Here is a 26,120-nt window from a genome sequence, read left to right as displayed (position 1 = left end):
AAAGTCCACAAATGTCTCATGCATCCTGTGCAAAACAGTCTACTCCATAGTGCTTACCATTAAATATTTGCACCGTGATTGCTGGAAATCACAAGAGGCAAGGTAGCTGTTCTTGACTGGCACAAACAGATTTTTAATGTGAAAAAAAAATATCCCCTTTTTGGAACTCAAGCCTACAGCTGGCATACAGACCGTATAAAAATCAAAATCAGAACCATCTTGAGGATAAACACCTTCAAATTGTATTTAGTATTTTATGCAACTTTCACTGCTCCTCTAACACCTTCCCTGGCAGGGGCAGGTACAAACAGGGAAAGGTTACCTTTGAGAGGGCTTCCACCTGGCGCTGCCTTAGGACTCCGCTTGGGGAGCAGAGCGCCTACATACCACCTTCGGCCCAACCTCGTCCGTACCCCCCACCCTCTACCCCCGCCCATCCCCAGCTGCTCTGGCCTTAGCCTGGCTCACATCCTTCTGGCCCTCAGAGGCGCATGCAGGCAACCCCTGCACCCCGACTGCACTGCAGCCCTTCCCCTCGGTGCTGTGGCCTCTGCTGCCCTTTCCCAGCTCACCCTCCTCATGCCATGGACTCACAACTGAGGAGAAACTAGTCTGGAGACCGGCACACAAGCACTTGGGATTAGAGAAATGGAAGTGGTCAGAAATCACTGAGGTGCATTCTGTCTCTCGGGTGTCAGGGGCAGGTTGTGGAGTTACTCCCATTCCTTGGTCCTTAGCACATTACCATCAGCCATCTACACAAGGTTCGCTTTTTGTGTTGTAAAAAACAATAATTAAATCAATTATTTATTTACTATCTTGTTCTCATAGCCAATTCTATTTCCTTGACGCCCCTGTAGAAAACTATTCGGATATGTTTGTATATATTTTTTGATTAAGTGTGTTGCTGCAAAATGCTCATTGATATGTGTACGTGTTACAGATACCGTTCTATTTATGGCCTCACCTCAGATTATTTTTGAGATTCATTATGCAGCTATGTATAACCCAATCTGTTACTTTTAACCACTGCATAATGCTATGCCCTACGCCCATTCTCCACGCCGTGTCTATTTACATTCCCAGGGATGATTACTCAGCTTGCCTACAATTTTCTGACACCACGAATGATGCTGGAAAGAACACCCTTATACATATCCTATATGGGACTTTGTGATCATTCCTTTAAGCTTATACTCAGGAGTGGAATTCTGAGCCATCTTCATGGCAATGTCTAGGAGTATCATACCCATATCTCCTTGGCCTCTGCACTGAACACACACACACACACACACAGGCTTCCTCAACTGCCTCCTGCCAGCATCTGCATCTCCTTGCCTCTGGGCTTTCTCAGCAGCCCCCAACCAAGTGAAATCCCTCCAGTGGACAAACTATGCAGTTCCTGTTCTCCACTGGTGCCTGGAATCCTCAGTCAAGCTCCATTAACCCACAGTGGTAACCTGCTTGAAAATATACTCTTTATTGAGTGCCTTTCCTTTTCTATCTTGCTTCTCCACTCCCCTACCAGGGTTTCCTGGGCTCATCTCCCAAATAAATCACTTCCCTTAAATCCCTATCTTGGGGTCTGTTTCTGGAAGAACCCAAGCTGAGACACGGGGTGTTTACTTACCTTGACTAAGTAGTAACTGGTTGCTCACCAGAATGACTGCATAGATGTCACTCCCACCACCTGCGGTGAGGGTGGTACCCATTGTTCCACAGTCTCCCCAACACTGGCATTATCCAACTCTCTCATTTATGCTTATTTAATTTGTTTAAAATGCTATCTCATTGTTATTTTAATTTCCAGTTCTCTGGTTACAAATCTTTGTGAGCTTTGTTTATCTGGTGTATTTCTACCCCCACCTGGCCTCTGCAGCAAAGATTAATGATACAGCTAACCCTAGATCATTTGTGCATATTCTGAGGCCATATTGCAAGAACACTCTCTCTATATTAACTTATTAAATCATGACAGCAACCCTAGGTACTATTCTTGTCACCCACATTTTAAAGATAAACCAAAACACAGAGATATTAAGTAAGTTTTCTCAAAGTCACGTTGCTGGCAGGTAATCGAGCCTGAATTTAAAGTTAGACTCAATTTTTTATATTCCCCAAATGAATGGGACCATATAATGTTTGTCCTTCTCCGATTGACTTATTTCACTCAGCACCATACCCATTCATTTGGGGAGTATAAAAAATAGTGAAAGGGAATAAAGGGGAAAGGAGAGAAAATGAGTGGGAAATATCAGAAAGAGAGACAGAACTTGAGAGACTCCTAACTCTGGGAAATGAACAAGGGGTGGTGGAAGGGGAGGTGGGCGGGGGGGTGGGGGTGACTGGGTGACGGGCACTGAGGGAGGCACTTGATGGGATAAGCACTGGGTGTTATGCTATATGTTGGCAAATTGAACACCAATAAAAAATAAATTAAAAAAAATAATAAAGCTAGACTCAAGCTGAGAACCTGCGCTCCTAATTCCCTTACTCCACTGTCTTTCCTGATTCAACATTTTAAGAACCTTTCCCTCTTCCATTCTAGGGTTTCCTCTTTGCCTGATTCCCCTTCCAAGCAAGTCAATAATGCAGGAATTGAGTCCTAGAAATGGGTGGGAATTCATTATCTGAGGAACTGTGAACCAAACCTCTTCAACTGAACAATACAAAGAATCCTTGATTAGCACAATCATTACAAAGTGAAATATTCTACTTAATTACTTGGGCCAACTGAGGATGATGGGGCTACCACATTAAAATGTAAAAAACAGTACCCTAAAATGATACTTTTATATTAGTTTTCTTTGCTGCTGTAAATATTACCACAAACTTAGTGGCTCACACATTGCCAGTGTATTAGCCTACCAACTATTGCATTGGGCATACTAATACTAGTATTATTTTTTTTAAGATTTATTTATTGATTTTAGGGAGAGGAGGGGCAGAGGGAAAGGGAGACAATCTCCAACAGACTCCCCACTGAGCATGGACCTGAAGCAGGGCTCAATCTCACGACCCTGAGATCAAGACCTGAAAGGAAGCCAAGAGCCAGGTGACTAACCAATTGGGCCACCGAGGCACCTCTTGGACCTCGGGGCATTGTTTTTATTTGCTAATAAATAATGGTTTTGGGTTTGGTGGAGAGACTAAACTTGGGGCATGATTTTTAATATGCCTTCAAAATTCTCCTTTTTTCCTTTCCATGTTGCTAGCAGTCTGATTTAGCACCTCCGAGAAGGAAGCCAGGACGGGGCATGGGAAGGAGTGGTCCCCCAGGGGAAACATCTCTGCTTCCCGACAATGCCTGTATCTCAGCTCACTTCTACACGCGTGCACTGGAAATACCTGTCAGGAGATTCCAATGGTTTATTATCTAATAAATTTGCAAATTGCTTAGCTCACGAATGAGAGTTTCTTTAAATCAACATTTCTCAAATTATGGGTCATGGACCACCTGTATTGGAGTCACGTGAGATTCTTCTGTAAAAGGCTAACTTCTGGCTCCCACGCAGACCTAGTACTTGACTTGGAATCTGTAATTAATACATGTGGGTCTTTAAGATCTGGCCCCAGAGAATGTATAAATGTGATTTGAATTGAATGTTATGACTTATTTCTTCAATTGATCAGCCAGTGTGGTCTAGCTAATAATTGCTTGTGATTTCTTCACTTCCCCACCTTCTCTGGCCCACGTACCTAGGTAAGGAACACAGGAGTGAGCTTCCCAGGCACCACAGCCTAAAGCACACTGGGCACCCCTGAGGACCCAGCCAGGGAGAGGCCAGCACTGTGAGGTAGTGCCAATGTGCATGATTCTAGGATTTCTCCACGATGAGTTCAGTATCTGCAGGACATTCCCAGTTGAGACAGCCTCCGTTCGATCTACACCCAAGGAGGGAGTTACATAATTCCCCCCAAAAAATGGAGAATTACATAAATCTTATTCTAAAAAGTAATTCAAGTGTGAGGATATATGCTAAGACACTAAAACTACCGTTTAAATATCCTGTGGTGTTTCTATTAACGTTCAATCCCTTCTCATTTGGAATCAGGAAAATCCTTAGCCAGGTATGGTTCAAGAAATTATCCTCTTCCTGGTCTCATCTGGATTGTTTTTCCTTGCCTGGCCCCTGTATTGTGCCCTATTCATCTCCTATTTTAGGCTGATCTCACTGGAATGGCCATTTCCTCATTATATGACACTTGATACCAGCATCCCAACATTTTCAGGCCTCCTGGAGTTGCTCTGAGTCTGTATCTTAGACGCTGAAACTGCATCAATTGGATTTCTGTGCTCCATCTCACTCCCTAATTACACAGAATTAGAGTCGTTCCCTCTGAGTCGCGATCTCTCCGAAAAATGTCTGTCCCTAGAGAAAAATGTGCAGTTTGCAGTCTGCCCCTTGGCTCCCAGCCTCCTACGGGCTGCCTGTCACTGTCACAGGAGGACTGCCTGTCTCCTCAATCTGGCAGGTGTGAAGGCCTTCTAAATTAAGCCCGTCTTCCTGGAAAAATTCACTAGCTACACGCACACAACACACACACCCCTTGCGTTTTTATTATATTTCCTGTCACCAAACACCCTCAAAGCCACCTGAGTCACACTACCATGGCCTGCATGGCCCTCCCAACCTGTCTGCAGGTGGGACAATAAGGTGAACTCTCTCTCCCTGAGGGGGCAAAGTCTTTCTGCAGTGCATCCAGATCAGGTACCTAGAAATGGGGAAAGCAAGTGTTTATGGGACGCTTCTGTCAGGTGGGTGCTCTGCCTTCACAGAGCAGCCCAGGAGCTGGGGCAGGTTCACAGGGTATCTGCAGGGAAGATCCTGCTCCTCGCTTGATGAGTGATCACGCACAACCCGGGGACATTAGTAATAGAACTTTGGATGGATAAGGAAGAGGCAATAATATTGAAGGAGCCACCTGCCCTTCCTCCCTTAAAGCATGAATGTAGTTAGTGACCACCAGGTTCACATAGACATAATCAGAGGGTTGGAAAAAAAACTAGATTTTTCGTCAAAAACTAAGCCATTGTTGTAATCAGATGACAAAAACACAATGAGTAGAAACATAGACTTTTCCTGGGTACGTGGTAGGTATTGATGGATCCTCCAAAGCAGGAAATTGAATTTTAAACTGTTCTTGGATTTTGTTCAATTTCAATTTTCAAAAAGATGAGGTGTTATAATTTTTTAAATCACTGCAGAAAATTAGGCTTTCTCAAAAATAACCTATTCCTTAAGGAAGACATTCTATAATGAAAAGCAATAAAGATCTATAATTGCATGAAATGAGCATTTTCTTGTTAATTTGGGCAGAGAACTGAATCCATTTGGAAAATCTATGCCACCAATCTTTGATCCTCTAACTACAGGAGCAGCAGAGCCATTTACATTTGTTTTGTGTGTTTTTTGTTTTGCTAGAATTATTTTGACAATACTATGTAGGCCTGAATTATTAAAATGGAAACCTGATTTACTGGAATAACTTTCCTCATGGGAAGAACAAAAAGTATTATCACTATGACTTTTAAAAGAAAGAAAAATGGGGGAAGGAGATTTCAATGTAGAAATCCCAGGCTCCCTCTAAGCAGAAAGCAGACTCACATAAATGAAGGGATAGATCCAAGGAATTCATTTATTCATTTAACAGATATCTATTTGCACCAGAGCCAAGCTAGCCTACACAGTAATGGCCATTCCATTTCTTTAGTCTTTTGGATGAAACAGCGATACATGCATCAGGAAACATTTCCAAAGATAAAGATGTTTATAAAGGAAGGTTGTTTCCTTTCCTGTCTCCCCGAATGGGCATTAACAGCCCTTCGTTAAATCCCACTAAAAATTTCAAGCGAGTCACTCTACACTTCCTTTATTTAACTAATGATATGCACATATATTTATCATTTTTACACTATGCATATTATAAACTATAGAATATATACATACATATTACTTTGTAACTTTTTTTACTTTATTCTATATCGATATAAAGACATGTGTAGAGATATATTTCAATATTTTATTTGGCTGCATAGTGTTCTGTAAACTAAAGCTCATAATCTAAAATATTCAATCACTACCTTATTGACAAGCCTTTATTTTTTTTCTACTTTTCGTAAATAAGAAAATCGTCATACACTTGTTTTTATTCTTTTTTTTTGTCACACACTTGTTAATGTATACATTAAATTTATAAGACAAATAATTTTTTGCTGCTGAATATATTCTCAAAGGTTTGCACTGCTGTGTTAAAGACATATGCATTTTCAATTTTAATAAAAATGCCAGATGACTTTTGTGTAAGTTCTGGCAATTTACAATCACACCAATGATGCATGTGAATTCCTCAGACCCTAGCTGGCACTTGATATTGTCATTATTTTCTTAAGATTTTTATTTATTTATTTATTTATTTATTTATTTATTTATTTATTTATTTATGAGAGAGAGTGAGCAGGAGAGAAGGGACATGGAGGGAGGGAGATGGGGAGAGAGAATACCAAGCAGACTTCAAGCTGAGCCAGATGCAGGGGTCCATCCCATGACCTCAAGACCCTGACCTGGGCTGAAATCAAGAGTTGGACATGCAACCAACTGAGCCACCCAGCTGCCCCAATATTGTTATTGTTTTCAATATTGGAACCTAATGGTTAAAAATGGTAGCTCATTTTTGTTTTAATTTGTATTTCCAGATGACACAGTTTCATATATTTTGTTGGACATTTCCCCTTTCTTTTTTGTGAATTGCCTGTTGATATCCTTAAGCCATATTTTTATTGGGTTGTTTATAATTTGCCTGCACATTTGCTAGAAGCTCTTTGAAATATAATCCTTTGTTATGTGTATTGCAAACATTTTTCTACAGCCTGTCTTCTGGCTTTTTAATGTTTTCTTTTGTCATATTGAAAGTTTTAATTTCTGTGTAAAGTTCTCTCAGATTTTCTCATTTATTCTTTTTTCCTAAGAAGTTTACCCCACTGCAATCTGCACCTGAAAGATATACAGAGATTCTCTGCATTCTGTAGTCTTACAACTGTAGGTTCCATGACACTTTTCAGAGCCAGCCTTTGCTTATTTTTTCCCAAACTCTTTCTACCTATTCTCTGGCCATGCTGCTTTCTCTTAAGTCATCCTGGATTTCATGGGGAGAGTTTGTTTGTCTTTTTTGTTTGCAGACTTTATCTGTTTTGTCAAAGGAGAAAATAATATGGGAATATTATTAGCAAGGACATTTTTGTTATACAAAAAGACTAGAGAGAAGAAAGTGCCTAATGCAGGGAGAGCAAATATATGACATCATCTCCTGCCACACATACCAACCGCTGCAGGTCACCACACTCCAGCACTCCCGTGCGCCATGGATGTGGCCTGAAACCCTTCTCAAAAAGCACCTTTAGCAGATGGTGTTGCTCAAAGATGGCCAAGCTGTGTCTTTCTTCCCATGAGCTTTCCAACACTTTGTTGCTCCCCAACCAAGAGACGGAGTCCAATTCTCCTCCTCGTAAGTCGGGGCAGATAGATTTGTGGCTCACCTATAACCAGCGGAATGTAGCAGAAGCAACTCTGGTGGCCTTCCGAGGTAAGTCATCAAAGATGATGTAGCTTCTGCCTTCTTAGCAGAAATGCTCACTCTTAAAGGTGGAATACATGCTTCCTTGAAGTCTTCAGCCATTCAATTACCCTGAGGCCTATGAGGAAGTCTTGAGGAAAGACTATCTATGGTAAATCAGTTGCTCAATCGATAGACATAGATAAATAAATAAAAAGGGAGAGAGACGCCCCTGTCAGTCCCCAGCTGCTCCAGACCCCCACTGCCCTAATCACTGTCTGACCAGCCTTCATGGGAGACATTCACATGAGCCCTTTCTGAATTCCCAACCTACAGAAGCCAAGTAATGATAAAATGTTTACTGTTGTTTTAAGCCACTAGGTCCTGGGATGGTAACATATAATTATAATGGTGCACTTGATGGAGACCGCCAATGGAATGGAGATGCCCATGAACTGAAACCCATTTACCATCCCTTGCCCAACTGTAAGTGAAATTTTAGGCATGTACAAGTAAGATATTTTTAAATAGATAACCTTTATACATTCTTCAAATCACTCAGTGGTGTTTGTTTATTTATTTTCACCTTTAGGTATCATGCTGGCTCTGCTACCTTTCCGGAAAATTACCTCACCAAGATGTTCCCATCTTACCATCATGCCCCACCCCGCAACCTCCCAGAAAAAGCATAAGAAAAATATGAGAAAATAATCTACAACGGAGTGCCAGGGCAGCCTTAGAGCAGCCTACATCCTGTCTTCTGGTCCATATCAGCCCCCGCTTGACATGTCCAGGCAACACACCTTTCAGCAAGTGCCCCAGAATTATCTGCGCTACACAAGCCCCTCCAAAGTCTAAAGGAGAGTTAATTACTTTCTACATCTTTCTATGATCTTAGAGATGTGCAACACTGTGATCACATACAGGCTTCACCTTATTTTTTCTTGGCACTCACTTGCCTCTCTCCTCGCGGTCCCCCACACACAACCCATCTCCAAGGTAACTCATGTTAACTGCTTACATGCATCCATGTACCCTTCCGTATTTCCATCTGTGCCCAAATAACTCTACACAGCCAGAAGCACGCGTACATTACCATATAAAAAGCTAATGCTTTTAAACTCATTAGTCACACAGACTGTAACTGCCACTGCTGAAGGCAAGCCACACCTCCATGCCTTCTCTTCCTCCCCATTTACCCTTTGATGCAATCCCAGCCCCCTTTTCTCCCTCTCCTGGGGCTTACTTCAATTCAGATCATTTGGAGCCATGACATTGCTATTTAGGTATTCATCTTTCCATCCCTCTTTCCGTCCTTCCATCATGCTCTTCCTAGCAATGCTTATTGTTATTCTTTTGATTTCTTCTCAAGGAACTGGGGCAAACAAGTGAAAGCTGGACATTTAAGCAGAAACTCAGAGGATTGCTTGGCAAAGTCTCTTGTCCTTCTTGATTGGGAGAACAGACAATGCCTCACTGGAGGGCTCATCACTGACCTCGCCCTTCAGGAATTGCTCTGCTGCTGCTTTCGTATCTGCTACACATTCCAGAAGGCAAGGTAGAAAAACACTATTAGCTTTTCCAGCTATCATTGTCCTATTGTCACCATAGCGACAGATGTTATGTGAAATCAGCTGCTTTATTGTGAAAACAATGTAGGTTGGAAACTAGCCTTGGGGAAGTTGCAAAGAACATGAGATTTAATTCTGATATACTCCCCCATGGATTCTTTTCTATATTAGCTTTTATTTTAAATAAACTTTATTGCACAACAATAATATAAAATAAAAGAAAAAGTCAAAGGGTCATCTTTTAAATTTCTACAATGGTTATTTGACTCAACACTATGAGAACAGATCTTGGTGGCAGATGTGAAAGCAAAATCAAATATGTACAAATCCAAAGAACTTCAAAGCAGCCAAAGAAACTATAATGGTTAATGTGTTGTGTACTGAACATTGGTTGAGGTAATTTTATTCTTCTGAACATTAAATTCTATCTCTGTGCCAGAATTAGGAATAAAAATACATACACTTGGAATCTGATCCTATCTCATTAACTGATTAGAATCCTGATTCGTCATAAATGAGATCATTCAGAATCCAAATGGCTGCTGATAAATCAAACTAAATAATGGCACAATCAAAATTTTAATCCCCAAAAAGATATATACATATCCAGAATGGAATAATACAATGGGGTGAAAAGAAAAGAGTAAGAAAGCTGTGTTATCATCATCTGTTTGTGCCAACAATGAATTCAGGAGGCATGTAACCTAGAGAGCATGTTTCTGCAAGTGGTAGGTAAGTGTCATTCACTGAATGAGCCATTAAGGTCAGAGGAACTTTGGACTAAATTTGATTTCAAAGACAAGAAAAATGCCTGCGGTTTTGCATAAAATCACCCAGGAAGAAGCCAAGCACAAGAAAAGAAATTTACACCACCAGGAAATATGGAACTAGAAAAAAGAATTGGATGGTAGATAGACACAGTGTAGTTTCCATTTCTAATCCTGCTGTTACAACCACACATTAGAATTTGGGTATATTGCAAAGACAAATTTTATGAACTTCTTTAAAAATCTCCTTTTTTAAAGTAAAAAAAAAAAATCTTTTTTTTAGTATTTAATTTTTTTAGCAATCTCTACACCTAACATGGGGCTCAAACTCATGACCCCAAAATCAAGAGCTGCGTGCTCTTCCAACTGGCCCAGCCAAGGCACCCCTTTTTGAACTTCTTTAAACAATTACGGATACCAGGTGGTATCACATCATCCATCAGCCAGCCTATTTCCTTGATGCTAAATATCACCATATATGGTGATTCATGTAGACAAAATTTTAAATTAAGAAATCAAAATATTTTGAAAACCAAAGAAGGAGATCTAGTGAATCTTAAGGAAAGTTATGACTATATTTCTATATGAATTATTCTAACTCTGACTAAGGAGACTTTCTAGGAGTAGAAAGCATTGGTACCAAAAACCTGAATTCAAACCTGGAATCTGCTCCATATTAGTGAGTGATTGAGGTAAATTGCTTAATTTCTAAACATCAGTTTCCTTATTTGTAACAACCACTTCATGATGCATTGTGAGGATTAAATGAAAGAACACATGCAAAAAGCTTATTTCAACTCAGAACTTTGATGGTTACTGTTGGCATTCAGCTGTGCAACCCACCTAACAATTTCAACAGCTTTTTTCAAACCTTGGGTGTTTATAACTAATCATAGTATACATTTTAAAGCTAACTTTATTAGTGTTTGTTTGGAACTGGCATAAAAAGATATGTCCGTTGGTCTCCATATTTACATATGATGCCAAACAAGGCCTGAAATCTATGTATTTCATCTGGCGTTTCTGACCAGGACTAGAATTCATCACAGAAAATACTTGAATCTGAAAAGAGTTTTTAAAGAAAGTCTGCAATAATCTGGACATAGCAGAATAAAAATAAGAAATAATGAGAAATAATGAGAAAGGAAATTGGAAATAAACCCATGTGCTTGAAATACTTATTTCCACAATAAATACTAACCTTACATTTGCAACATCATATTAAAAGAATGTAAATGTCAACTTCTTTGGAAATTAGGTTGCCTAGGATTTATATCAACAAGCTAATGTCATGGATAAATGTGCTCCTTCAGCAATCCGCAGCAGAAGAAGAATCAGGAAATAGTGAAGAATTATACAATTATATGACATTTGTTTAATTTGTGAAGTTGACAGGCAGTTATTTATCTCCGAAATTGGTTTCTGAGAAATGAAAAGAACACAGGGAACATGCAGAAAAATCAAATTAGGTTTGGTTAAGAACGTCTCCGAAGGCAAGGTACTTCCATTTAGAAAGCCGTTCCTGCCTGGGCCTTGTTCCAGAGCACAACCTGCAGGATCTGACATGATTTGACACAGTGGGTCTCAGACGTTTTTAGTATTAGGGTTTGCCGAAGAAGTCCCTAAGTAGCTCCTGCCCAACTCCCAGCCCTCGCACCGCGCTGTGCCCCCAGTACAACCCTGAGCCCAGGGCGGTCCACCGGCCAGGCTGCGGTAAGGCCGGCGTCCAACCAGGACGGCAGCGTCTGGACCCTGGCCACCTGTGTCACACCTGTGTCACAGAGGCAAGCCCCACTCACCCAACCCGAGGACCAGCAGCCACTTTCCAATCCCTACTGGGGACCGACGCATTCTGTATGATTCGGCTCAGAGAAAAGGCTTCAGGCGTCTGGACGGGCCCAGTGTCTCCGGACGTCTCTCTCCTGGGCCCAGCCTCCAATTCTCCCTCGGCCCGGACTCCTGCAGGGACCCCGGAGACCCAGACTGTGGCGGCCCCAGTGTTTCTGTGGGCAGGTCCGGGCCTGTCACAGATGGACTGGGGTCCGGGTCGCCCTTCAGTCCTGCAGGAGGGAGGAGGGTCACACCGGGCAGATTCTGGCCAACGTGGAACCTCAAAGAACACAGATTTCCTCAAGAAAATCAAACCAAGAAGCTTGGGAAAATCATTATACCACATCCCCCTCTCTTCAGTAAAAATATTTTTCATTGGCCTATAGGTAGGCAGAGCACTTGCAATCAGTGTGCTGGGGAAAGTGCGAATTCTAGAAATCAACACATATTATTCACCGACCTCGTCTGTTCAGTGCATTAAAACTACGCTTACATGCCCTAAAACTATATTTTACAGCTGGCAGAAAAACTCAACCCTCCAAACTCTACCCTTGCTCTGGACTCCATTTTAGTTTGTCTTTTTATCTTGAACATGTCTCCATTAGAAATAAATCTTTTATTTCTCAATCAGGCCTGAGGTCCGGCTCCTTTGTCAAAGAGGATATTCTTGAACTAATTTCCAAGAAAGCCTTCTAGCAACACCCATAACCTGTGCCAAATGGTCTGGCTCATTAGGGAAAATGTCTGGTAAACATCCCCCAACATCTGGATAGTGGATCACTGAGGCTAACGACTTTGGCATCACTTCTGTTGTTGTTCACCTTAATGGTTATGAAAACCCAGACCCTGTTGAAGGACCAGAAGGAGCTAAGTGCTTTTAGCGGAAATTCAGTGAACACACAAAAGAATCAGACGCAGTTCCTGGCAGAGCATGCCAAGAGTGGTTTTTTTAAATTTTATTTTATTTTTCCAAACTCAAGTCCAATACCAGCTTAGTAATCTCTGATTCTTCAGTGGTCACCTGCTTGACTTCTCCTCCTCTCTCCACAGGTTCTTGCCTCCCTGGGGAATCTCAGAGACAGGGCAAAGGCTGCCTGATTTACCTTCAGACCCTTAGGTCTGTTCAAGTTCAAGACTAAGTCTATCAATGAGTTTAAATTAGTTAATATACATATATTTCCCTCCCAACCCCATATCACACTGGAACTAAAAGGGAAGTGGGAGGTATTCAAGACAAACTGCCAATGCTTTCACTGTATCAGACCTTCTTCAGGAGCAAGAAGACAACGCATGTAGCTTCTTTGTGGAAGCACCGGATTCTCTTCCTTGCATCTGCCGCTCCTCCTCTTCTTAGTTCTTTGAGCCGAAATAGATTTCTGGTAACCCACTCTTTGCCTGGGCTTGGTGACATGGCTCACTAAATATTAAAACAAATATTCATAAAGCACTAAAACTTTGTAAAGTGAGTAGTAGTGATAGCAATGTTATGCGACTTGCTCTCACAGTTGACTTTAAGAAACCACAAGCTTAGAGAATTTACGTTTCTGATGCCTTAAAAATAGAAGGGGGACCTACCTAGATTTATCTATCTAGATAGATAAGAGTGGAAATTGCAATGTTCTATGTACTTCTAAACATGTATTTACTAAAATCTTTTTAAATTCACTTAGCTTTTTTTTATTTCTAACTTTAGGAAACAAGTTTTAGCTTCCACTACTAGACTAGATTATGGTTATGTGAACAAAACAACATGGCTTACAATTAGATATTCTCAGGGCACCAGGTGGGTCAAGTAGTTAAGCATCTGACTCTTAATTTTGACTCAGGTCATGATCTCAGGATTGTGAGATCCAGCCTTTTGGCTGGCTCCATGCTCAGTGGGGAGTCTTCTGGAGGTTCTCTCTTTCTGCCATTCCCCTTGCTCTCTCTCTCAAAATAAATAAGTAAAATCTTTTTTAAAATTAGGTATTCTCTTGTGCAAGGCCATACTTAGTTAGGCATTCATAATAAATATATTTCCCACACTGAAATTACTGTTGTCCTACTTGATAACATAAAAATGTGTGACTTTTATTACCCATTGTTTTGTAGAGCATCTAGATGTTTTGTTAGGGAAAAAAAAGGGAGGAAAAGAAAGAAGAAACGGAAAGAAAATGAGGGAGGAAAAAAAGTTGACTCTTTCTATGAATAATCCACTGCCCTATCTTCAGGCAGCCATCCAAGCACAAATGTTAGATTAGTTAGAAAATAGCTTTGTTGTCAAACCTACACAATTGATTCTCCTATCATAGAATTCCCCTTAATACATAATGCAGTAAGTTGTCCCCAATTCTAAGTTGTCTTTCCTCAAAATCTTAGTTACGCACTTTCATCAATCTCTCCTTTTTTTATTTACTTGTATAAGTCACTCTTGTTGAGAATCTTCAAGGGAAAAGAAATGTGAAAAGTGAAAGTGGGTATTCCCATATTCTGTTGAAATATAAATTGGAACAAACATTCTGGGGGGCAATTGAACAATGTGTACCAAAAATCTTTAAAATGTGAATAGATTTGGCCCGGAAATTTTGTTTATATGGTTATAATTGAACAAACATAAATTTCTAGCCATTAAGTATTTTATATAGCATTTTTTTTTCTTAAAAGGAAAAATATCAGAAGCAACCTCAGTACCCTACAATGGGTCAAACAGTTGAGTAAATTGATTGAAGTCCACACAATAGAGTAGAACACAATCACATCTAGTGTTGAGGGTATGGTTTTCAAAAGGTTAAAAAAGTGTTGACAAACAATCATGAGTTTTGTTTAAATCCTTAGTTAGTAAGGAAACATTATTATGATAAAACTGGTCCAAAGAGCATCTGAGAAGATAGGCATTTATAGACAAGGTAATAAACAAATGTTCAGAAAAGGTTGCAGGATAAGAAACAAAATTAGTTAATGTCCAAGAGGGCAATGAACCATAACCTTTGGGATTACCAAATCCCCCCTGCACTGGCCCACCAACTCAAGAGAAATTCTCTGTGTCTCAACACAAATCTACAAGCTGACCTCTGCCTCTGTGGAGTTGCAAAATAATCCATTCAGGCAATAGAAAATCAAGATAAGTTGCAAGCCCAGCCATGCCCTCAAAAGTCACCCACTCATCTCTTTTCCTTGCTTTTTAGGCTTCAAATAGTTTCTGACACTCTCTTGTAGGGTTGAATGAGAATTGCATGTGTTAATACATGCGAAGCACAGAGAAAAGTGCCTGGCACAGAATTGTCATCAGTTACCATCATCATGATCATCATCATCACACCTGGGCTTTTAGATTTTATTAATTAATTAAAGACCATTCACTTATAAAAAGGAAAGGAGATAAAGTAGATGACAGAGTAGGAGTTTTCTAATGAAACCATATGTGATATACTGAAAGTTGAGGGGAAAAAATCATCACAGGACTGAGTCTTTTCTAAAAGAGGGTACTGGAACATTCTTAAGAGGTGCTATTTCACTCTATTTGTCTCTAGAACACCGTGGGCCTGGGAGGTGGGAATCAAAATCTTCTAGTGACAAAACTTAAAAGGTCTTGAACATTGGAACCAAGAATGAAACTAAGTAGGCAGTAGGAGGCAGGGAGGAGGAGGCCTTCTTAGAATACATATTATCAGCAGCAAAGCAAAATGAATTTGAAAGCAGCTCAATAGGGGATGATGAATAAGTTCTGCAGAGTTAGAAATGGTAAATGGAAATTAATTTTATAATGCCCATAATTAACTCTTGTAGTATTTATGAAATGTCACTTTTGCTTACTTATTGAACACGTTTCCCCATTTACATTGTTTTAATAGGTTTACAGACTATTATAACACCTTTCAGGGCTTCACTTGGATCCTCAATCCTGCCCCCCATAACCGTTTCCACCTCAAGGCTTGGATTCCTTAATCACAAATTCTTCTTTCACAAAGATTCCAAGAACCCTCACAGTTTAGCAAGTCCCATTTGTACCTTAGAGTCTGTGCGAGACATCATAGCCTTACAATCTCTATTTCTTTATTTTTTTAATGTTTTTTAAAAGTTATTTGAGAGAGGCGGGGGGGCGATGCAGAGGGAGAGGAACAAGCAGACTCTGTGCTCAGCACAGAGCCCAACATGGGTCTCAATCTAACGACCCTGAGATCACAACCTGAGCCAAAACCAAGAGTTGGATGCTTAACCAACTGAGCCATCCAGGTGCTCTCAATCTCTGTTTCTTAATTTCTAGTAAAAACAATAGTTGCAAGAAATAATCCTCATGGAGTTTTGACCAGAGAAGCTATTTATTCCAATTACTAAGAATGTGATCAGAGTTTTAGACCTCCTCCCTAGAAAAAAAAAAGGGCATACATCTATATAGACAATATTTTGTATATAAGTCTAGGAGATCCCTCTCTGGGTCAGATAAGCCTGTATTAAGAGCTGCTATTTTGAGTTTGTTTGTTTAACCTTTTCTTACAGAGAATCTCGAACACACAAGAACAGACCAGAATAAGCAGTATGACATAATGAACCTACACGTATGCATCACCCAATCCCAACAGCCATTAGTCCCAGGACAATTCTGTGCGGCTTTCATCTTAATCTGGCTTTAAATCAAGCCAGACAATCAGATGACCAGACATCTGAGTTATATTATTAGCCTCTGGACTGCTTTCACCAAATTACATTTAGCCATGGTTGTAACTTTGGAATGCTTTGATGAATACTTCATGAGACTCCTAGAAAAAAACTGCTTTTGCCCTTCTTATAAATCCATGCTCAGGAAGTCATGCACTCCTTACACACCATTCCTCTCCTAGAGCTCAGTACTAGGACAGTATATATTTCTCCTGAGCTATTTCTCTGAAATTATTTTATGAATATTATGCATCCTATAACTGATCATTTTCTATTAAAGTTTTTGGTGTATGGTTTAAATATTGGTTGCAATTGTGAATACCACTTCTTTTTCCATTATATTTAAACTCATTCCTGGCTTAAAGGTATACTTTTGGTGTCATTATCATGTATCCTGCCATTTCATTGAACTTTACAATCAATTTCTAGAAATTTTCTGTCAAGTCTTTTGAGCCGTCTATGTATGATGATATATGATAGGTATAGGATAATGTCATCCAAAAATAATCATGTTGAGACTTTCTTTCTAAAATATCTATTAATCCAGTTTTATATCCTATAACACTGACCAGAAGTTCTAGACTGTTATTAAATAATGCTATAGGATCACCTAATGTATTTCTGAGTTTAAAGTTTGAGTATGAGTTTCAGCAATAAATAGGCTCTAGGTTGTTGGTTTCAAACTGATTTGCTTTGTCACATTAATGAATGTTCTTTCCATTCTTACATCACAAAGAGTTTATGTTATTTTATTTAAATAAAAAATGAGAGGATTCTCTCAAATACTATATAACCTCCTTTGAGAAGAACATATTCCATTCTCAACTTACTAATTAAAGTTATTTCAGTAAGTTTCCTAATATTAGATTTAACTGCCTTTGTATTCCTAAGATAAACTCCATTGTACATGATAGGTTATTATCTTACATACTACTAGATTCTACTAGATCTTTTGTTTATGAATGTTCACATATAAATCATTAAGTAAGATTCACTATGGCCTCTTGTCTATATCTATTTGATATTGGGATTGTGTTTATTTCATAAAATGAAGTAAGAAATAATCAATATTTTTCTCCATTCTGAATTCATTTCTATAACCTGAGAATAAATTGATCCTGGAAAGTAGAAAGCAGTACACCTATAAATCGATCCAAGTTTAGAGTCTTTGGAGGAATATGGACAACTTTTTCATTTTATTCCATATTCATGTTTTGTGCAATTTTTTAAAAAAAATGTTCATAAGTGGTTTTACTTTTTCACTTATTTTTATTTTTGTTGAAATATAAAGACCTAAACTATGCCCTTAAAATGGGTGAATTGTACAATATGTAAATTATACTCTGATTTAAAAAGTAAATCAGAGTACAAAGAGATTTAAAAAGTAAATCAGAGTACAAAGAGATTTAAAAAGTAAATCAGAGAAGGTCGGAAGCATAGGAAAAATCTGAACTCTTTTGGATTTCCTAATGCTTAAAAAAAAATTTAAGCCTTTACATTTAAGTGCAGTCTGATAGTCTGATATTTCACAGATATTTCATTTTTCTTCTATGATTATGAGAAAAACTATTCTTTTTCTGGAACAATAAAAACTGGAAAAACTATTGTTTGAAATAGTTCTAAAACTTCATTGTAACAAGCCGATGCTGTCTTGTACTATTGAAAATGAAAGCAGCATAGACTGGGAGGTACTGGTGACCAACTTTCATTGTCATGTGTTAATTACTGCAGCACAGAAGAAACCTAAATTTTTTTTTTTTTTTATGATAGTCACACACAGAGAGAGAGAGAGAGGCAGAGACACAGGCAGAGGGAGAAGCAGGCTCCATGCGCCGGAAGCCCGATGTGGGATTTGATCCCGGGTCTCCAGGATCGCGCCCTGGGCCAAAGGCAGGCACTAAACCGCTGCGCCACCCAGGGATCCCAAAAAACCTAAATTTGATGCTCAGTCCTAGTACTAATCTTTTTGAGTATGTGCTAAAGTATATTATATTAAAATCTATGGTACCTGGGATATGTTCAGTGATTGTGAATTGTATTCGTTTATTCATGTAATTCTGGTATCCTATTGAGGAACCTGTTGTCAAAACATTTGGTTTATCAAAGGAAAGGGAAAAACTAATGGTTTCCTTCATAAGCACAGTGTGAATCACTCAGAGAAAAGGAACATCTGAGCTTGTTCTTTCCATTGTTAATACTCCATCTTAAAAAAGAGAATTGGTAACCAGATAGGACAGACAGCAGAACTCTAAGAAATCATATTAACCGTGTGCCTGGTACAGGATTTCATATCCAGCCCCTGATAAATCTAATAAAACCCAGGCCTCACCCGTGATTAAAGGAGTCAGTGGACAGAGTTAAGAAAACATTTGGAAGACCCCTGAAGCCTTCCAAGGACTGGTCAGGGATGACCTTCAGCATCGTCCAGCCACTCCTCAGTCACACTCCTCACTCCTACTGCCAATCCGCTCTTGGTAACTGAATCACTGTAGAAAACATACACCTATAAGAGGTGTAGACGTTGCCAAAGCTTTGGAACTTTTGGAAGGTTTCTGATGACAATGAAAACGTTGCCTCCCTAACAGTTTATAACGAATAGCGATGGTAGACAGGATTCCTCTGTTCACTGAAAAGTCTTTCAATACCTTGGCATTCACTGGGTCAGACCCAAGCAGAAGATGAACTGAGATCAAATTTATTAGCCCAAGCATATGGGCAAGTAGGACCCAACAGATGGCTGTATCCAAAGGGAGCAGGGAAGAACATCCCTGAGAAAAGGAAAATCAGGGGTGAGGTGGGGGCTGGGGGTATTGGGAGCATCCAATACAAATGGGGAAGTTGGCAGAAGGACGATCTTTGAAACTCAGTACACCTTCTTCAGCTCATCCCAGGATACAGAGCTGAGTCCTGGCAGTCCCGTTGGCTTACGGCTGGATAATCAAAAACTCCATCTTACTGTAGCATCTACTGCAGATTCTTTGCCCACAGTGTATTAGTCTCCAGACTGGTGGGGACTGGCAACTAACAAAACATTATATGTTCTGCAGAAGAAAAACTACGTCAACCGAGGTTCCAGCTCCTCAGAGTATCACAAGGATATTTCCCCAAATTCTTGGCAGTGTGGACTCGAAGGATCTCTGGCCTAATCTCACAGTTTTTGGTTGGTTTGGTGAGTGGCACAGACCACGCTGTTCATCACCGGCATCTAGGGAACCCATTGTTCTGGGGTATTTGGGGAAAACCTCACAATCCCGTCCCTTCCATGACCTGGTCAGGGTTTATAGTAGAAGAGCGTTCCCCTTCACCAAAGGCAAAGTCTACACTTTCTATCCTCATTTCAACGGGCACCTACTAATGAGTGACCCGTCCCTTCTCCTTCCTGCGTCTCCTACCTCTGCCTCTCCAGTGCATCTTCTCTCACTAGAAACAAACAAACTAAAAAGCTCCCACCCAAGCCAGCTAGTTCTCTCTCTCCTCCCTTCTGTAACCCGATTTCTTAAAGTGGGGCCTGTTCTCACATCTGGTCTCATTTTCCGGACAGTCTTGCACTGTCTGTGCTGCGGCAGCTGTGGCACCACTTCTTCCAGTGACACTGGCCCAAGCTCCCAAGGGCAGCTTCAGAGCAGCTGCTTGGCCTACTGCTGAGACCTGGCCGGCCACCCCAGAGGCCTCGGCCCCAGGCCCAGCCGTGTCACCCGCCCCTCGGGGCCCGGGCTCTGGGCTGCCCACTGGCTACCCCTGCCCACGGGCCCTGCGGGGGCTCATCACCCATCGATGACGACCTCACCTGCCCAGGGCGCGGGGTACACTCAGCAGGTCGGGGAGCAAGGCCTCCAGCCCAGCGCCGTGCCCATGTTCCTCCTCGGCGCCTGGGGCTCCACAAACTCGCCCAAGAGAGGGTGGCCTCGGAGCAAAGGACTCGGGATGGTGGTTCTGGGTGATTCTGGGGCAGACGGCGGGGGGTGGTGCGGCGACCAGAGGCCCGCGGCACTGCCCGAGGCCCCAAGGTGCAGGCCCCGCAGTGGAGCCCACGCTGCAGCCCCAACGGCAACCCGGGCCCTTGCCACCTGCACGGGCCTGACCTCGGGGACGACCTCTGGGCCTGACGGCGACCTTGGGGACGACGTCTGGGCCTGACGGCAATTTTGGGGACGACCTCTGGGGTGACAGCAACCTTGGGGTGACCTCTGGGCCTGACAGCAACGTCAGGGACGACTTCTGGGGTGACGGCGACCTCGGGGCGACCTCTGGGCCTGACGGTGACCTTGGGGAGACCTCTGGGTCTGATGGTGATCTTGGGGACGACCTCTGGGCCTGACAGTAACCTCGGGGCCTGATGGCGACCTCGGGGATGACCTCTGCGCCTGCCGGCAACCTTGGGGACGAACTCTGGGGTGACGGTGACCTCGGGGACAACGTCTGGGCCTGACAGCGACCTCAGGGCGACCTCTGGGCCTGACGGTGACCTCTGGGCCTGACAGCGACCTTCGGGGATGACCTCTGGGGCTGGAGAAGCTCACAGACATTGCATTTGCAGTTACTGAGTATCTTCTCCGACTGCTTGGATTTAAAACTTCATCAAACTTCAATTCACTATGGAAATGGAATTCCTAATATGGACTCAGCCAGGTGCCACCCACAAGACAAGAGCCAAGCAGAAGGTCTAAATTTGGTTCTCTGATGCCATTTGTTGGAACTTTTTCATCTCAAGATTTTGCTGTTATGCGGAGCGGCATCGGTTGTCCCCAGATCTGCAGCCGACAGCTTGCACCCTGCCTTCGTTCCTCTCCAGTGGCCTTAGGCATATGACCACGTTTCCATTCTCCCAGTCATTCTTCCACTTGGCTTTCACTAATAGCCCTCTTTCTGAGCACTTTGTGTTTGCAGGACGTCGCGTCGGGTACAACAATGAGTGAGATGCCATCTGATTGTCCACAAACTGGTAAAAGACACGAGAGAGAAGAGGCGAAGTGCACACTTTAGAGTGTAAATGAGCATGTAATCCAAGCATCTGCAGGAGAGTGAAGCGCACAGGAGAGGCAACCCTGAGAAAGGAGGACAAACTGCACCCCAAGATGTATTCATCCTCAACTATTCATCGTGGTGGGGCTGTACCTGAATGCGATCCATGAAATCTTTATGGCCTACCAGAGCAGGAGACCGAGCCCCACGCTTGCATCGTTCAGGCTATAACCTCTTCTATAAAACAGGAGTAATAATGAACAAGTTTACAGGACTGCCATGTGTCCGTGCAGTCTAACAGTACCTGCGTGTGTGATGTCGCGCTATGTCCCGCTTTCCCGCAGGGTGCTCTTAGACCCAGCCTCCGGAGGCTCTGCAACTACAAGTCAGGGACCATGCTTATGGGATAATCTAGGTTGAGTTTCAGGAACCTATGCATTCGTTTTTCATTTATTATCTATGAGTCTGTGCGCCTCTGTCCTCCCATCTGCAAAATGAGAGTAATAATCACGCTTATGCTAACAGACTCATAGGGTTGACATGAAAATCAAGAAAAGTAATGTTTGGAATGCTTTAAAAGGGGCTATAACTGTTAAGTATTAAGGAACAAAAAAGAAATTCATTTGCCCTTAAAAGGAGAAATGTTTTACTCCTCGGTCTACTCATTTTCCCTTGGAAAGCCAACCCCATGAAATAGCACTATTAACATTTTGGTGGCTATCCTTTCTTGAATCTCTTTATGCCCGTAAAGCTCCTCACACACCCCTTCCTCACACATACGTAGTATTTCACTTGAATAGAATTTCACAACATATGATTTGTTTGTATTTGTTTTTTAACAGTATTTGGTATTTAAAAAACACAGTCGCATTCCTTCATCTTTGACCCCTTGCGAAAGCATTTGGGAATAGTCAACTCGAGCTACATCTCCTTTTTTGAACCCCTCCTTAAATACTGCCTCCACAAGGTGCAATTTCTCCTAAACCCCTGAACCCCATAAATGCCTCAGTTACAATACCCAGTGCTTTATGGCATTTCTTTCTCTCTCAGCTATTGTTACCTCTATAAAAGCAAAGACTGTGTTTTAACCTCACTTCATATCACTGGCATCTAGTACAGTACCTGGTACACTATAGGCACTGAAGAGATAATCAAGGAATGAATGAAAGAACAAATAGATGAATGAATGAATGAGTGAACTGCTACCTAAGATGCATGAACAAAACAATTTTAAACAGCCTCTTTCTAAATTAGGAGGCAAATCATAAAATCGTTTTCATTATGTGTGTCCCAATTATATGTGCACACCTCATTAAGGCATATATAATTTTAAATTACATATATAGTCATATCCAAAATATAATGCTCATAAAAGTTCAATGATACCTTGAGAATAATTTTTATAATTCAAAATCTTTGTGCTTTTTGCATGATTCCACTTATTTTTATTTTTTAAAGATTTTATTTATTTATTCATGAGAGACAGAGAGAGAGAGAGGCAGAGACACAGGCAGAGGGAGAAGCAGGCTCCCTGCGGGGAGCCCAATGCAGGACTCGATCCCAGGACCCCGGGGTCACATCCTGAGCCAAAGGCAGCCGCTCTGCCACTGACACTCAGGTGTCCCACATGATTCCATTTATATGAGGTCTCTAATGTAGTTAAACTTATAGAAACAAACAGTGGAATAATGGTTGCCAGGGTCTGGAGGGAAAGAAAGATGGAGAGTTGCTGCAGAAAGAGTATAAGGTTTTAGTTTTGCAAAATGAATTAATTCTAGAGATATTGTGCCTCCAATTAACAATGCTGTATTGTACACTTAAAAATGTGTTAAGAGGATAGATCTCACGTTAAGTGTTCTTACTACAATAAAACATAAAAATAGGAGCTGTCACTACCTAATATATAATTAGGTTATTCCATTTACTCAAAGTCTTATATCACTTCCTTTGGTGTTCAGTAATCTGCTAAACTACAGTAGGCAAATTTTCTTTTTTAATCCCATTTTCCTTTGTTTACCTCCTTGTATACTTTTATCCATAAAGAAGCTTAAAATTAAAAAGAAATCTAAAGTGCACAGGTGAATCAGGAGAAATTATGAAGCCAACATGATTTAGTCAACCCTTGAAAGTCTGTCTCAAATGTCACCTCCTCTGCAAAGTATTCCCTAAATCCCAAGGCAGGATGAATCTCTCCTTCCTCTCTGTACTTAAAGCTTATATTTAATAATATATTTAAATAATTTAATATATTAAATAAATATATTAATATATTTAAGGGTTATATTAACACGTATTACCTTCCTAACTCAGCAAAGAGAGGAAGGGTATTGTAACTAGCCTTGTATCCAAGCCTAGCACACCTGGCACACTGTAGATACTCAATAAATATTTGATTGATGAGTGAAGGTAAACACTTTTAGAGGTGCTTGGAACCTGTGTTATTTGTATAAAGCAGCAGCCCCCTTCAGTTGATTAAGTAGCAACTGAAATGGACTAAAACACTGAGATAAGGCAGACTGATTGCTAATTAGAAGTCTTCTCTAATAGTCCTTGCATTTGTCCAGTTACTAAGCACAATTTTTTTTTTTGGAAAAATTTGCAAGTGATTTCTGAAGCCACTGACATTATCCTTTCACTATATTTCCTCGTGTGTTTTTGCAAACCCCACCCCCACTGACAATCTTGAGGAATCTACTGAAGTGTTTCTCATGTTAATTCCTACAGTACTTGACAGATTAAAGCATTTTGTAATTCTGAGGTTCTGTTCCATGAACCCGTCTCAATATTCATGTTTAGCTTTTTTTATTCAAAGTCTTGTCAGAGAATATAGTGAATCAAAGTTGCTAGAGATCTCATGTGTGAAGTTTGAGAATCAGTGGGATGATGCTGTGCACTGGTAAGATCGCTGCTCCTTCATTCCTCTCCAGGATGAGCTACGCCGGCTCAGATGAGCTGAGGGTTTGGTAATGGAGAATGAATGTGCAGCACTTCTAAAATTTTAATTTATACAGAATCCCCTATGAATCATGTTAAAATACAGATTCTGATTAAATCTATCCTGGTAGGGTCTAAATTTCTGCATTTCTGAAATGTATCCTGGGGTTGTCCATTTTCTTGGTCCATGGCCTGCCCTTTGAAAAGTAAGGCAATGAAGAATAAGAAAAGGTAATTGCTGTCAACTTCATTTCCAGTGACAATATCTCAAGTCTTAAATCACTATGAACTTAACCACTGCCTATTCAGACCCCAGTTATTGAACTTGTTTTATGAGAAGGAGAATACTTATTATCAGTTCACTCACCCTTTTTATTTCTTGAATGGTTTCTATGGAGAACTAATTTAAAACCAGAAAATCTTACAAAATTTAATTCTGAGATATTATCACCTTTGCTGCCAGAGAAAACATTCCATCCACTCATATGTATTTCCAAGATATCAAATTTAAAGGAAGAACAAGTAAAAAAATGTATCATGTTCTACGTGCAGCACAAACTCCAGAAGCTGAGCCCGACACTGGCCATCCAGCTCAGAACACACGGGTGAACCATCCAGAAGGCAAAGCTCCCCCTGCCTAACGCGACGCAGACCCTACTAACAAAGAGTGTATTGAACTCATCGGTCAGTGTGCGGGGTACTGACATCTGAGCGAGTCTTCTGATTCATCAACACGGTATATCTCTCCATTTTTCAAGGTCACCTTGGTTTCTCGCAGTTTTGTAGTTTGCACTATACTGATCTTACATGTATTTTATGAAAGTTATTGCTGAGTATTTCATGTCTGGGGAAGCGATGGTAAATGACTTTTTAAAATTTTAGTATCAAAAAACAAACAAAAAACCAAAAAATATAATAAAAAAAAATTTTAGTATTTAATTGTCATAGCTAATCTGTCAAATACAGCTAAGTTTTGTATTGGCCTTGTATCCTATGACCTTGCTAAGCTCATTTACGAATTCTTCTAGCTTTTTAATACAGTCCATGGAAATTTCTATGTATATAAGTATTTCATATGTGAATTAAAACCGTTTTAATTATTCCTTTCATTTTTTTTCTTTGCTTTATTGCATAGGCTAGAACCCCTAATACAACAATGAATAGAAATTATCGTGAGAGGAGGCATCCTTTCCTTATTTCTGATCTTATCGGGAAAGCATTCAGTCTTTCACCACTAAGTATGATGTTAGTGATAGCTTTTTTTTTTTTAAAGTAAGTTGGGGATCTTTTTTTTTTTTTTTAAGATTTTAATTATTTAATCATGAGAGACACAGACAGAGAGAGAGGCAGAGACACAGGCAGAGGGAGAAGCAGGCTCCATGCAGGGAGCCCGACGTGGGACTCAATCCCGGGGCTCCAGGATCACGCCCTGGGCTGAAGGCGGCACCAAACCCCTGGGCCACCCTGACTGCCCTAGCTTTTTTTTTTAAGTTTTTATTTAATAAATTCCAGTTAGTTACCATACAGTGTAATATTAGTTTCAGGTGTAGAACTTAGTGACTCACATACAACATCTGCTGCTCATCACTGATAGTTTTGAATAAATGCCCTTTATCAGAAAGTATTTTCTTTCCCTCGTTTACTGAGAGTCTTTTTTCCATATAATGAGATGATGTCACGTTTTGTCAAGTACTTTTTCTGCATCTCTTGAAATAATTATATCGCTTCCTCCTTTATTTTATTAATGTGGTAAATTACATTGATTTTCAAATATTAAATCAACCTTTCAATCATAAGGTGAACCATACTTGACCATACTTGGTACACACTCTCAGAGTTAGATTTTGTTTGTTAAGTTTTTTTATTT

General features: G+C 40.6%; 1 long non-coding RNA gene across 4 annotated transcripts in view; it reads left to right on the top strand.

Annotated features, from left to right (window-relative positions):
- The window catches only part of LOC140637742 (uncharacterized), a 64,282-nt gene extending 38,825 nt beyond the window's left edge, over positions 1-25,457 (top strand). Inside the window, exons 4-8 of one of the 4 annotated variants that reach the window (XR_012034783.1) lie at positions 2,934-3,055; positions 7,929-8,040; positions 8,147-8,840; positions 8,927-9,112; positions 24,806-25,457. This is a non-coding gene — a long non-coding RNA (uncharacterized lncRNA). Of the gene's footprint in view, positions 1-2,933; positions 3,056-7,928; positions 8,041-8,146; positions 9,113-12,772; positions 17,519-24,805 lie in introns of those variants that run through there. The other 3 variants (XR_012034773.1, XR_012034784.1, XR_012034780.1) reach the window with 3 other exon arrangements.
- The last annotated feature ends 663 nt before the right edge of the window (positions 25,458-26,120 follow it).

The sequence above is a fragment of the Canis lupus genome, chromosome 1 (assembly GCF_048164855.1).
Source record: "Canis lupus baileyi chromosome 1, mCanLup2.hap1, whole genome shotgun sequence".
NCBI lineage: Eukaryota > Metazoa > Chordata > Mammalia > Carnivora > Canidae > Canis > Canis lupus.
Note: the sequence above shows the minus strand (reverse complement) of the source record. Positions and strands in the feature narration are given on the sequence as shown.